The sequence below is a fragment of the Pogona vitticeps genome, chromosome 5, assembly GCF_051106095.1.
Source record: "Pogona vitticeps strain Pit_001003342236 chromosome 5, PviZW2.1, whole genome shotgun sequence".
NCBI lineage: Eukaryota > Metazoa > Chordata > Lepidosauria > Squamata > Agamidae > Pogona > Pogona vitticeps.
Genome location: NC_135787.1, coordinates 101,455,074 through 101,467,441, shown reverse-complemented (window position 1 = coordinate 101,467,441; position 12,368 = coordinate 101,455,074).

Genomic DNA, 12,368 nt, shown 5'->3' with positions numbered 1-12,368 from the left:
TCCTTCTAGTCTTCCAGGAAGAAAAGCACATTGCTGTGCTGTTGCAGTTATAGTGCATTTCCTACCCTGGGACAGCAGCTATGTACTTACATGGTGATCAATGTGATTGGGTGTGTGCAGATACAAGTTAGATTAAGTGGCTAGGGTAGATCATTCTTATCCTGTTGATTAATAAAAATGAGCAAAATGTGTTTTATTGTTAATTATTTTTAACAAGTTCATGATAAAATGGTATATAATACTTGGAAGGAAGGCAGTGATTTCTTATTGCAAATCTGTGATTTCTTGCCTAATGTTGTGCTAACATTAAGGGACAGGAAAAGTGATGATGCATGCCAGTAAATGGATACAGAACCATTTTTCTCCTCAGCCAAGCAGAAGAATTCACTCTTGTTCAATCTCTGCCAAAAACAGATGTCAATTCCACTGTAGCTTTTCAAGTTGTAAATAATTGTGGCCTTTTTGTGTTTTGTAATGAATCATGCAGGAGGCTGCAGATGGTGTGAAAACTGCAGCTGTGCCAACTCAGAAGGAGCATGGAGAAGATTGGGATGTCCAAGGGGGAAGGGACTGCACTGGTATTCCTGTACAGGAGAGGGAAGCAAACAGCTGAGTGAGAAGATTGACACACAAGGGAGGAGAGTAAATTGAGCTGAAAGATAATGGAAGTCCTGTTCTGAATGGGGCTAACAGACTATGTTGCACATTGTGGGGATAAGCCAGGATCGGATTTTACATACAAATTTACTTATTAAATGAAATAATTAACAGTCTTTTAAATGACCATGTTAGGCAACCTGGTGCCCTTCCAGATCTTTTCAGTTTTAGCTCTGGAAAGCCCTAGCTACCATGGTCAGTGGTCAGGAATTATGGACACTGTAACTCAAAAGCAGTGAAAGTCACCAAGTTGCCCTACCCCTGTTCATTCAAAAGTTATGGTCTCTGGTCAAGTTATTATATCTTTGAAGAGTTTTCTGCACCTGAATTCATGTTTAAAAAGAACATTTATATATGATACATGGAACAGTGACAACAGTCTAAAGAAGCAGCAAGGAATGCTACTGCCAGGAGTGCATTTTTACTATCTCTGCATAATCACAGCTTTTCTATAGAATCATACTCGGGAAACGTGAACTGTTTGTTAGGAAGCAAGTGGTGCGTATTTTACGCATGTTTTATGGCATGGCTTTCAAAAATAGGAATTCCTAATGGATCTAAAGTATTACTTGTAATGTAAATGGGGACAAGGTATAAATTAGAACATGGATAGAACTACTACTGAATTTTCTTCATGAGATGAGGGAAGAGCTAAAATGGCAGAGGTTTAAGAACATATTTGCAGATGATAAAATAAGAAAGAATCAAACTCACAGAAAGTGGCAAATTTTCAGGAGGTTATCTCAAAACAGAGAATCTGGGTAGATCTGTGATTCAACATAGATTGAGCACTAAAGCACTGATATCACAATCAACCAGCCCATGCCATTATAAATACAGAAAAAGTAGTGGTGGAGGGAGAAACTTTGCCCTTTTATATACAGAATGCTGGGCTTGAATCTTTATAGAACTAGTGTTTTTGTCTTAAGGTCGAAAGTCCTAAACAAGATGTGAATATTTAACTACTCATCCAAGGGCAGTCAGCAATCTCTCTTTATTGGAACATGAGAGATTACAGGAGGGGAAACAACAGCACCAGAGACCTACAACTTCTGGTAACTCAGGCAGCTGGTGCATCGTCTGCAAATGTTACAGACATTTCAGTGACACCCTGGGCACCCTGTGATGGCAATCTCGCTTCGGCTAGTGGCAGGACCAGTTGTGACCTAACGCAGAGTTTTGAAGGCAGCACTGTGATTATTGCAGAATCAAAGCCCGAGGGGCAAACTACACATCCAGCCCTAGCTTTTACTTTAAACTGGAACATTGCCTTGGGAGGCTGCATTTCTCAACAGAGGATTGTTGGAGAAGAGATTTTTTCCTGCTCTAAATGATCCCCTAGCTGCTTTTCCCTCCACCACCCTCCAGATTAATAGTTAAAGCACAGATTGTACATCTGTAGCCCTTCCTGTGCGCAGAATTATGGCCTGTTCAATCTTTTGAGCGTTGTTGCTTACATTTGCTGCCGTGTGTTGTCCGTGGCTGAAGCAAGAGCCCTCGTGGCCTGAAGTACAGTTTTGTTTACCCTTGGAAAAAGCCGTTACTCTCTAATGGGTTTTGCTCATAGTCTGTTGATGTAGAAGGTCTTGGACTTTGTGTTGTGTACCCACAGAGCTGAGTGGGATTAATCTTTAGCCATACCCAGTATATTTTCATATTATTAAACTATAATATGAGGCTTTTGTTTTCATATCATTTGTGCAGCAGAAGTTCTGTACTGTATGAATACATTGTTTCCATCCCAGTCAGTGAAGTAACTGTGTTAATGGTTTTAATAATGATCTCTTCTGCCTCTTCGTAAGTATACTTCTAAATGCATCTGTTGAAAGTTTACATTGTAAACATTTGTAAATTGCTTCATAATATCTGGCATACGAAACAACTTGAAATTTTAACACCCTGTGCTTTTTGAATAGTCCTGATAAGAGTACAAGTAGTTATTAAACTTCTCTTGTTAATACTTTGATGTAAACTGTTACCATATGAGTGAATCTTGTTAGAATGAAACTTACGAAGGGTAACTTCTACTCTAAAGAATGTACTGTATATATACAGTAACAGTTATAAGGATTACAATTTAGGGTGTGTTGAATGGGTGTATTGATGCTATCCATAAAATTGTTATGTGAAAAAGAATCTAGTTCCTATTCTACTGTAATCCTGTTAAGACTGATAATGCTGTTAGGATACACTGCTGCCCAAGTGATTCTTTCTCTAGTGGTAAGATGCAATTCCTTTTCTAGAAATGTTCACAATTTCAAATCTATACAGTAGCCAAGTGTGATTTTTTTTCGTGCTACAAAGCTAGTGTTTTTTTTTGCCATTCACAATAGAATTTCCTACTTGTCTACTTTGTAGCTTTGATTAGCATTACATACTGTACTTTATTTCTGTGCTTGTCCCATTCTCTGTTTCTTTTTCTGGCACACACTTTCTCATTCCCAATTCTATTTAAATCGGGTTATGTTAGGATAACTGGACTGTTTCCCAGGATTAATGCCTTGGGTTTCCTTGTCTGCTACTTTGCCAGATAAGTCTCTTTCTCACTGCTATTTCAAATTTTCCTTTTGAAAAAGTTGTGCAATTTCAGGAATCTTCCAATATTGCATTAAGAGTAGTTTTAAGCAAGAAAGTATGGTTGTTATTGTTATTATTTTATTATTTTGATTTGAATAATTGAGTATTTCTACCATAAAAATAACATATTGCCCATTAATTGCTTTTCTAATTATGAGTGAGACATTAGTTTCTGGATGGTGTACCTAGCACTATGGAGCTTCTCAGCATTTTTGGGGACTTGAAAAGAGCTACAAGATGAGTATTGCTGGACCAGCTTAACTAAAAGATAGCTGGCCTGTTGCTGCTGCTGCTTGTCCTGTCTAATGCATAGCTTCAAGGAAGTGGTTGGTGTGTTGCAGAATGTGCAATGTACATGGAGAGATGCTAAGGCCTAGCTATCCAGTGCCTCATGAGAGGAAGGAGTGCATCACAATGCTCCTCGAATCCCCTGCAATGCACAGGGTTCATGTATGCAAGATATCTTTAGCAAACAAGTCATTGTGGAATATGGGTTGCCATGCAGTAATGTTTGAAATCTATTCAAGATTGTTGTTGTAGCTACTAAACAGATGATGCTATTTTGTTTTACTTGTTGTGTATAAGCTGAAGAGTAAGAATGCAACTAGTCTGAAAATAGAAGCTATTTGATTCAAATGAAGTCAAACAATGAACCTACCTCTTTCCCCCTTTTATTAAAAGGAGGACTCATTTTCTCAGCCTAAATAAGACAGAAATCATATCAATTATTTGTTAATACTTGAGTGGTAGAACTTACTTCTGCTGACACCTTGCTTGTATCTTGCTTGACTGCCAGAAATTCATAGTCACAGTTGAAATGACAGTATAAAATGGCATATCAGTTTCATGAGAAAAATATGAATACACATTTTGCCATTCAGGTCTTTGGAATGAAAACTGCTTTTTTAGTTCCTTCTGTTCTGGAGTTCTCTGCAGTCATAAAGGTGAGAGAAAAACTCTCGAATGAAGTGCAAACTCAGATTTGTAAGTTCCTGAATGTCAAAATGACTTCCAGACTTTACAGCTGCATTTCTAGTAGGGGTAGCAGCACTAGCCTCCCAGCTGAACTTTGCCACTGAACAGATTTTCCTTTAATGAAGTGGTACTGGCTCTTTTGGGTGCAGTACAGATCATAGCCTCACAAGTAGAACAGATCGCTGTTCTTTGCTTCTCTCTCTTGGTTTGTGAGCACAGTATTCAGCTTCTCACAGAAAATGCTAGGGAAACTCCCTACATGTAGAGCATGGCTCATTTTCTGTATGAGGCAAGGTATGTGGGGAGTATAGTTTACAAATATAAAGACATTCAGGTGCACAACCTTTATAAAGAATATTCAAAAGTAGAGACAGTGATATTTATATTATAAAGCCTGGCCATTCACAAAATAGTTTCTTGCTGGTAGCACAAATACCCTGGCAGTAGCTGAGTGAATTCACATATGTAATGTGATGATGTGATGGGAAATCTTTATCCTGATTCATGCCTTCACTGTCACTGTAAATACCTCTTGCATTAAATTTCTCTCTGGCCTTACTGTCTACAGCCTTCTCCTCCCCTCATATATGTCATTATATCTGACGTTCTGGGTAACACTTGATGCATGTGATAATTGTAGTCAGGTGATTGCATAAAGTATTGCATAAATACATACTGACAATTGATTTTTAGAAGGCTGTCTTATGAATAATATCAATCTTAATAGATAAGAGCTTGACTATAAAGATGACTGACTGGAGTCTTTGCCTGCGAAACAATGGATAACGTTGTCATTATAATTACACTATCAAATGCCATTATTGCTAGGATTAAAATAATGTAATATGTTATAATTTACTCCAAATCCATGGGTTAGGATGAGAAGGAAATCTGAAATGGTATATTTACATTTTGTCAAGTTTTCAGAGAAGAGACTTGCTCTGTGAAATATTTCATGTTTGTTTCATTTTTATTTCTTTCAGAGACTGCCTTTCTTGTGTTCTGTTTTTTTTTTTTTTTTTTTTTTTTTTGTTAAACACAAAAAGGCCTGGCTCTTTCAGATGCTTTCATTTCATTTCATTTTTTCTCATTCTTGTTCAAACTACTTCAAAAAAGCAGGGGTAAAGCAACAGAGAATCAACAAGGCCCCCAAAAGTGGGGAAAAGTACATGACAAAGAAAAATCAGTCATAATCAGACCTATGCAGACACTGGTTTACATTACATCATCATATTATTATTATTAATCAGTCATCATCAGTTAACAGTACAGGTAGGAAGGAAAAATGATCATAATAATTACCAGATTCAGACTTGTGTTAGGTGGCACTATTTTATTTTGATTGGTTGAAATCGTGTTGAGCCATTATACAAATGGTGTAACTTTTACACTTGAATTACCATAAGTTAATAAATCTGTAGATGTTTATCTGTTACATGTCGGGACATGGAGGGAGCCTCATCAAAGAACGTGAGGGATGTGAACAGATCTGGGCTTCCGCTGGGCAATGATAGCACTCTGTTGGTTGACATTTAGACTCCAGAAGCACCATTGGATTGCTTCTGACACAAACAAAGATGATCTGTTGCATACTGAGTCACATGACTCAATGTGCAACATATTATGTTTACAGAAATTTCTTAACTTACAGCAGTTTGCATCTAAATGTTACGCTATTTGTGTAACTGCAAAACAATATTTCAGCTATTACTGTCATTATCAGGTCATCTTCCTCAGTTATCATGGCACACGTGTTGCCTTGCTTGCTTGGCACTGGTAGCCCAATTCGCTCCCTCCCCATCCTTTACAGTGGACCCTCTACTTACGGAATTAATCCGTATTGGAACGGTGGCTGCAAGTCGAAAAGTCTGGAGGTCGAATCTTCATTGACGTACAATGCATTGAAAACCGATTAATCCCATAACTGGCAGTTTTTATTCTATTTTTGTTCCATTTTGGTTTTTTTCTGGTCTGTAAGTCGATTCTCCGGCTGCAAGTTGAATCTAAATTCTGCGGCCAGAGAAGTCTGTAACTCGAAAAGTCTGTAAGTCGAGCCGTCTGTAAGTCGAGGGTCCACTGTACAGCAGTGGTTCCCAAACCTGAATAACCCAGGTGTTCTTGGACTTCAATTCACAGAAGCCTTCACCAGTAACTGTGCTGGCTGGAGGTTCTGGTAGTTGGAGTCCAAACACCTGGGTTACCCAAGGCTGGGAACCGCTGCTTTATAGCAACGACTGCACCGAACACTAGTTTTGCCAGTGCAACCCGTGGTGCCACACACAGCAAGTTCTTATTAGACAACACAGTTGTTTAACTGTGGAGGTTGTCTAAGAGTTGGAAGAGAAAAAGGATGCCCTCATCTTTGGAGGTCCCCTTAAGGGGACTTGGGTGAAGGGTACTATGCATCACCCAGTTTCACTGCCCTCATACCCCAGGTGGCAGCTAGCCTGGGCAGTGGCTACTGAATGGCAGGTGAATGGCCCATTGCATAGATCTATTATTGTATGCAGCTTAAAGGCTTGGCAGCTGTAATCAATAAAGATGAGACCAGTTGCATCTGTTTTAAACTAGTGGTGTGTGCTTTTCTTGTTCTTTAGACCCTGCTCACCTGTATACTTCTTGGGCCAGGAATAGCAAGGAAATCTTTGATGCTTTGCTATGACAACTCAATTCTTCTCTGTTTAAAACAAAAGGCCTACATTGTCTAAAAGTAATTTTTATTTTAAAATAGGTTATATCACAAACAAACAGCATTGTAAGCACCAACATGAACCAAAAAAGTTATTTAAATAGCTAATTCCTCTATATTAAAAACTATACTTGATTTCTACTTGTAGTGGAACAACTTGTAAAATCTGAGTTTAAAATGGCACTGAAACAGCTGTATTTTAAAATTATTAACATAAACTGTAATCATTAAGATGCCATTGTATATTAAGAACATTTGGAAATATAAAGATGTAGGAAGTGTGCTGACAGCTTTTTAAAATATTTGATCTTCCAGTTGCTCAACAGGCTCTGGAAACCTATTTCATGTAATTTTGAAAACATATGTAAAGATGCTATTTGTACACTGGGATCGTCAGTATCACTCTCTGTTTCCCTGTGTATTGTTTCATTTCGTTTAGTCGTTTAGTCGTGTCCGACTCTTCGTGACCCCATGGACCAGAGCACGCCAGGCCTTCCTATCTTCTACTGCCTCCCGGAGTTGTGTCAAATTCATGTTGGTTGCTTCGCAGACACTGTCCAGCCATCTCATCCTCGGTCGTCCCCTTCTCCTCTTGCCTTCACACTTTACCAACATCAGGGTCTTTTCCAGGGAGTCTTTTCTTCTCATTAGATGTCCAAAGTACTGGAGCCTCAGCTTCAGGATCTGTCCTTCCAGTGAGCACTCAGGGTTGATTTCCTTTAGAATTGATAGGTTTGTTCTCCCTGCAGTCCAGGGGATTCTCAAGAGTCTCCTCCAGCACCACAATTCAAAGGCATCAATTCTTCGGTGGTCAGCTTTCTTTATGGTCCAGCTCTCACTTCCATACATCACGACAGGAAAAACCATAGCTTTGACTATTCGGGCTTTTGTTGGCAAGGTGATGTCTCTGCTTTTTAAGATGCTGTCAAGATTTGTCATCGCTTTCCTCCCAAGAAGCAGGCGTCTTTTAATTTCGTGGCTGCTGTCTCCACTGCCTCCATATCTTCCCCTTCTATTTCCCAGGAGGTGATGGGACCAGTGGCCATGATCTTAGTTTTTTTGATGTTGAGTTTCAGACCGTTTTTTGCACTCTCCTCTTTCACCCTCATTACAAGGTTCTTTAATTCCTCCTCACTTTCTGCCATCAGAGTGGTGTCATCTGCATATCAGAGGTTGTTGATATTTCTTCCGGCAATCTTAATTCCGGCTTGGGATTCCTCCAGTCCAGCCTTCCGCATGATGTATTCTGCATATAAGTTGAATAAGCTGGGGGACAATATACAGCCTTGTCGTACTCCTTTCCCAATTGTTCCATGTCCAGTTCTAACTGTTGCTTCCTGTCCCACATATAGGTTTCTCAGTAGATAGATAAGGTGGTCAGGCACTCCCATTTCTTTAAGAACTTGCCATAGTTTGTTGTGGTCCACACAGTCAAAGGCTTTTGCATAATCAATGAAGCAGAAGTAGATATTTTTCTGGAACTCCCTGGCTTTCTCCATAATCCAGCGCAAGTTAGCAATTTGGCCTCGAGTGCCTCTGCCTGTTCGGAATCCAGCTTGTACTTCTGGGAGTTCTCGGTCCACATACTGCTGAAGCCTACCTTGTAGGATTTGAGCATAACCTTGCTAGCGTGTGAAATGAGTGCAATTGTGCGGTAGTTGGAGCATTCTTTGGCACTGCCTTTCTTTGGGATTGGGATATAGACTGATCTTTTCCAATCCTCTGGCCACTGTTGGGTTTTCCAAACTTGCTGGCATATTGAATGTAGCACCTTAACAGCATCATCTTTCAAGATTTTAAATAGTTCAGCTGGAATGCCATCACCTCCACTGGCCTTGTTGTTAGCCAGGCTTTCTAAGGCCCACTTGACTTCACTCTCCAGGATGTCTGGCTCAAGGTCAGCAACTACATTGTCTGGGTTGTCCGGGATATCCACCTCTTTCTGATATAATTTCTCTGTGTATTCTTGCCACCTCTTCTTGATGTCTTCTGCTTCTGTTAGGTCCCTCCCATTTTTGTCCTTTATTATGTCCATCTTTGCGTGAAATGTTCCTGTAATATCTCCAATTTTCCTGAACAGATCTCTGGTTTTTCCTTATCTGTTATTTTCCTCTATTTCTTTGCATTGTTCATTTAAGAAGGCCCTCTTGTCTCTCCTTGCTATTCTTTGGAAGTCTGCATTCAACTTTCTGTAACTTTCCCTATCTCCCTTGCATTTTGCTTCCCTTCTCCTCTCTGCTATTTCTAAGGCCTCGTTGGACAGCCATTTTGCTTTCTTGCATTTCCTTTTCTTTGGGATGGTTTTTGTTGCTGCCTCCTGGACAATGTTACGAGCCTCTATCCAAAGTTCTTCAGGCACTCTGTCCACCAAATCTAGTTCCTTAAATCTGTTCGTTACGTCCACTGTGTACTCATAGGGGATTTGGTTTAGATTATACCTGAGTGGCCCAGTGGTTTTTCCTACTCTCTTCAGTCTAAGCTTGAATTTTGCTATGAGAAGCTGATGATCAGAGCCGCAGTCAGCTCCAGGTCTTGTTTTTGCTGACTGTATAGAGCTTCTCCATCTTTGGCTGCAGAGAATATAATCAATCTGATTTCGATATTGCCCATCTGGTGATTTCCATGTGTAGAGTCGCCTCTTGTGTTGTTGGAAAAGAGTGTTTGTGATGACCAGCTTATTCTCTTGAAAAAACTCTATTAGCCTTTGTCCTGCTTCGTTCTGAACTCCAAGGCCAAACTTCCCTGTTGTTCCTTTTATCTCTTGGCTCCCTACTTTAGCATTCCAGTCCCCTAGAATGAGAAGAACATCTTTCTTTGGTGTCAGTTCTAGAAGGTGTTGTAAATCTTCATAAAACTGTTCAATTTCAGTCTCCTCAGCTCTGGTGGTTGGTGCATAAACTTGGATTATTGTGATGTTGAAAGGTCTGCCTTGGATTCGTATTGACATCATTCTATCATTTTTGAGATTGTATCCCATTACAGCTTTTCCCACTCTTTTGTTGACTATGAGGGCCACTCCATTCCTTCTACGGGATTCTTGCCCACAATAGTAGATATGATAATCATCTGAGCTGAATTCGCCCATTCCTGTCCATTTTAGTTCACTGACGCCCAGGATGTCGATGTTTATTCTTGCCATCTCCTGTTTGACCACCTCCAGCTTCCCAAGATTCATAGATCTTACATTCCAGGTTCCTATGCAGTATTTTTCTTTGTAGCATTGGACTTTCCTTTCACTTCCAGGCGCATCCAAAGCTGAGCGTCCTTTGGGCTTTGGCCCAACCACTTAATTAGCTCTGGAGCTACTTGTACTTGTCCTCCGCTCTTCCTCAGTAGCATGTTGGACGCCTTCCGACCTGAGGGTCCCATCTTCCAGCGTCATATCTTTTAGCCTTTTTTTTCTGATCATGGGGCATTCTTGGCAAAGATACTGGAGTGGCATTGCCATTTCCTACTCCAGGTGGATTGCGTTTAGTCGGAACTCTCCACTATTACCTGTCCGTCTTGGGTGTCCCTGCACGGCATAGCCCATAGCTTCTCTGAGTTGCTCAAGCCCCTTCGCCACGACAAGGCCGCAATCCATGAAGGGGGTGTGTATTGTACTCATATCAAAATTCACTATTTTTCTCTCAAAAACCGAACAGAGCTGCAATTTGTAATTGATCTACTGTGTAATCATATAACATGGCTACTCAGAACTAAGCTGCTACTCAACTTAGTAGATTTTCTTCTTGAAAACCTATAGGAAAGGGGTGCCTAAGTTATTGGTTATATCATAGCTTTCTAATGTTGACTGAGGCATGCAGGGTTGTGTGCGAGTGGGCTGTCATGTTATTACATGTGTGAAAGTCCTTAAACATAATGAATGTTAATATATTTACTAGTAGTGATAATGTCTTGTTGGACTTTGATTGCTGGCCCTCCTGGATGACTAATTAAATGGTTATACTGTGGATTAGTTGATTATATTAGAATATTGGCACAGGATTAAGCATCTGCATGTTTCCAGAGATCTCTCTCCTGTTACACAGAGGGTGAGAATGCCTTCTTTTCTACATGTTAAAGGAGGACAGTGAGCACACATTTGGTTTTTTAACCAGCATAGGGAGTCAAGGTGAAAGATACTAAAAGAAGTTAGTGAGGCTGAACATTTCAAGTACCACCAAGCTGTAGCTTCTTCCTTCTCCATATTATCAAGATATGACTGAACCAAGAGAGCAGGGCATTTGTTGACAAAATTTAGAAAGGATGAATTTTTGAGTCTTCTGAAAGAACAAACAAAATAAAAGAGGAGGCTTGAAACTCCAGGGACAAAAATTCCATGGCTGAAAGCATATTAAACTGTTGAGTGAGAGAGGCTACAGGGCAAGTAATAAAATAATATATTTAAACACACTTTCAACAGGAAGTATTGAGTAATAAAGCATTGAGTGTGATGATAACTTGTGTTCTCATATACTGTCACCTGAATAATAAAATAAGTTATCTTATTGTATACTGTGAGTGGGGAGAGCTCATGTGGCAGACGAAATGTCAGAGAAGGACTTGAAGAGACCTGGCTTCAAATCCTTGTTCAGCCATGGAAACTCAGTGAAAGGTGATAATGACAAAGCACTCCTTGAATCTCTTGCATATCTTGAAAAAACTTCCAGGAATCAGTATAAGTCAGAAATGACTTGACAACATGACAATAACAACATTATGTGAATCAAAAGTATGTGATACACACCATTCCTTCTTATTATGATAACATCTGCAAGCGGGATCTGAAGGCCTTAGGAATGGACCTCAACAGATGGGAAACCCTGACATCTGAACGTTCAGCCTGGAGGCAGGCGCTGCATCATGGCCTCTCCCAATTTGAAGAGACCCTTGTCCAGCAGGCCAAGGCAAAGAGGAAGTCACGAAATCAGCAAAATCAGGGAGCTGGATAGGGGACAGATTGGATTTGTCTTCACTGTGGAAGGGACTGTCACTCTCGAATTGGCTTCCTCAGCCACACTAAACACTGTTCCAAGTCCTCCATACAGAGTACGTTACCATAGTCTTTTGAGACTGAAGGATGCCTAATGAATGATAAATCATAATGATTGTGTGGCATCAAGTCAATTCTGACTTGTGGTGACCCTTCCCAGGGTTTTCAAGGTAGAAAATACACAGAAGTGGTTCACCATTCCCTCCTCCTGAGGGCACCCAGGAACTCTTTACCTTGTCCATGGCTACACAGGCCAGCTCTTCTCCCAGGAGGTACAGTGGGGAATTGAACTCCCAGCCCCTGGCCCTCCATCCTGATACTTAAACCACTGAGCTATCTAGCCAGCTGTACACTATAAAATGGCATCTAAATTGGTAGATTTGAATGTGCGAAACCCAGGTGATTGTATAGCTTTATGCCCAGATTATGTGAAAGATTGTTGTCATGTGAAATCAACTTATGTCTATCTATCTTGTTAGCCATCAAAAGCAATCA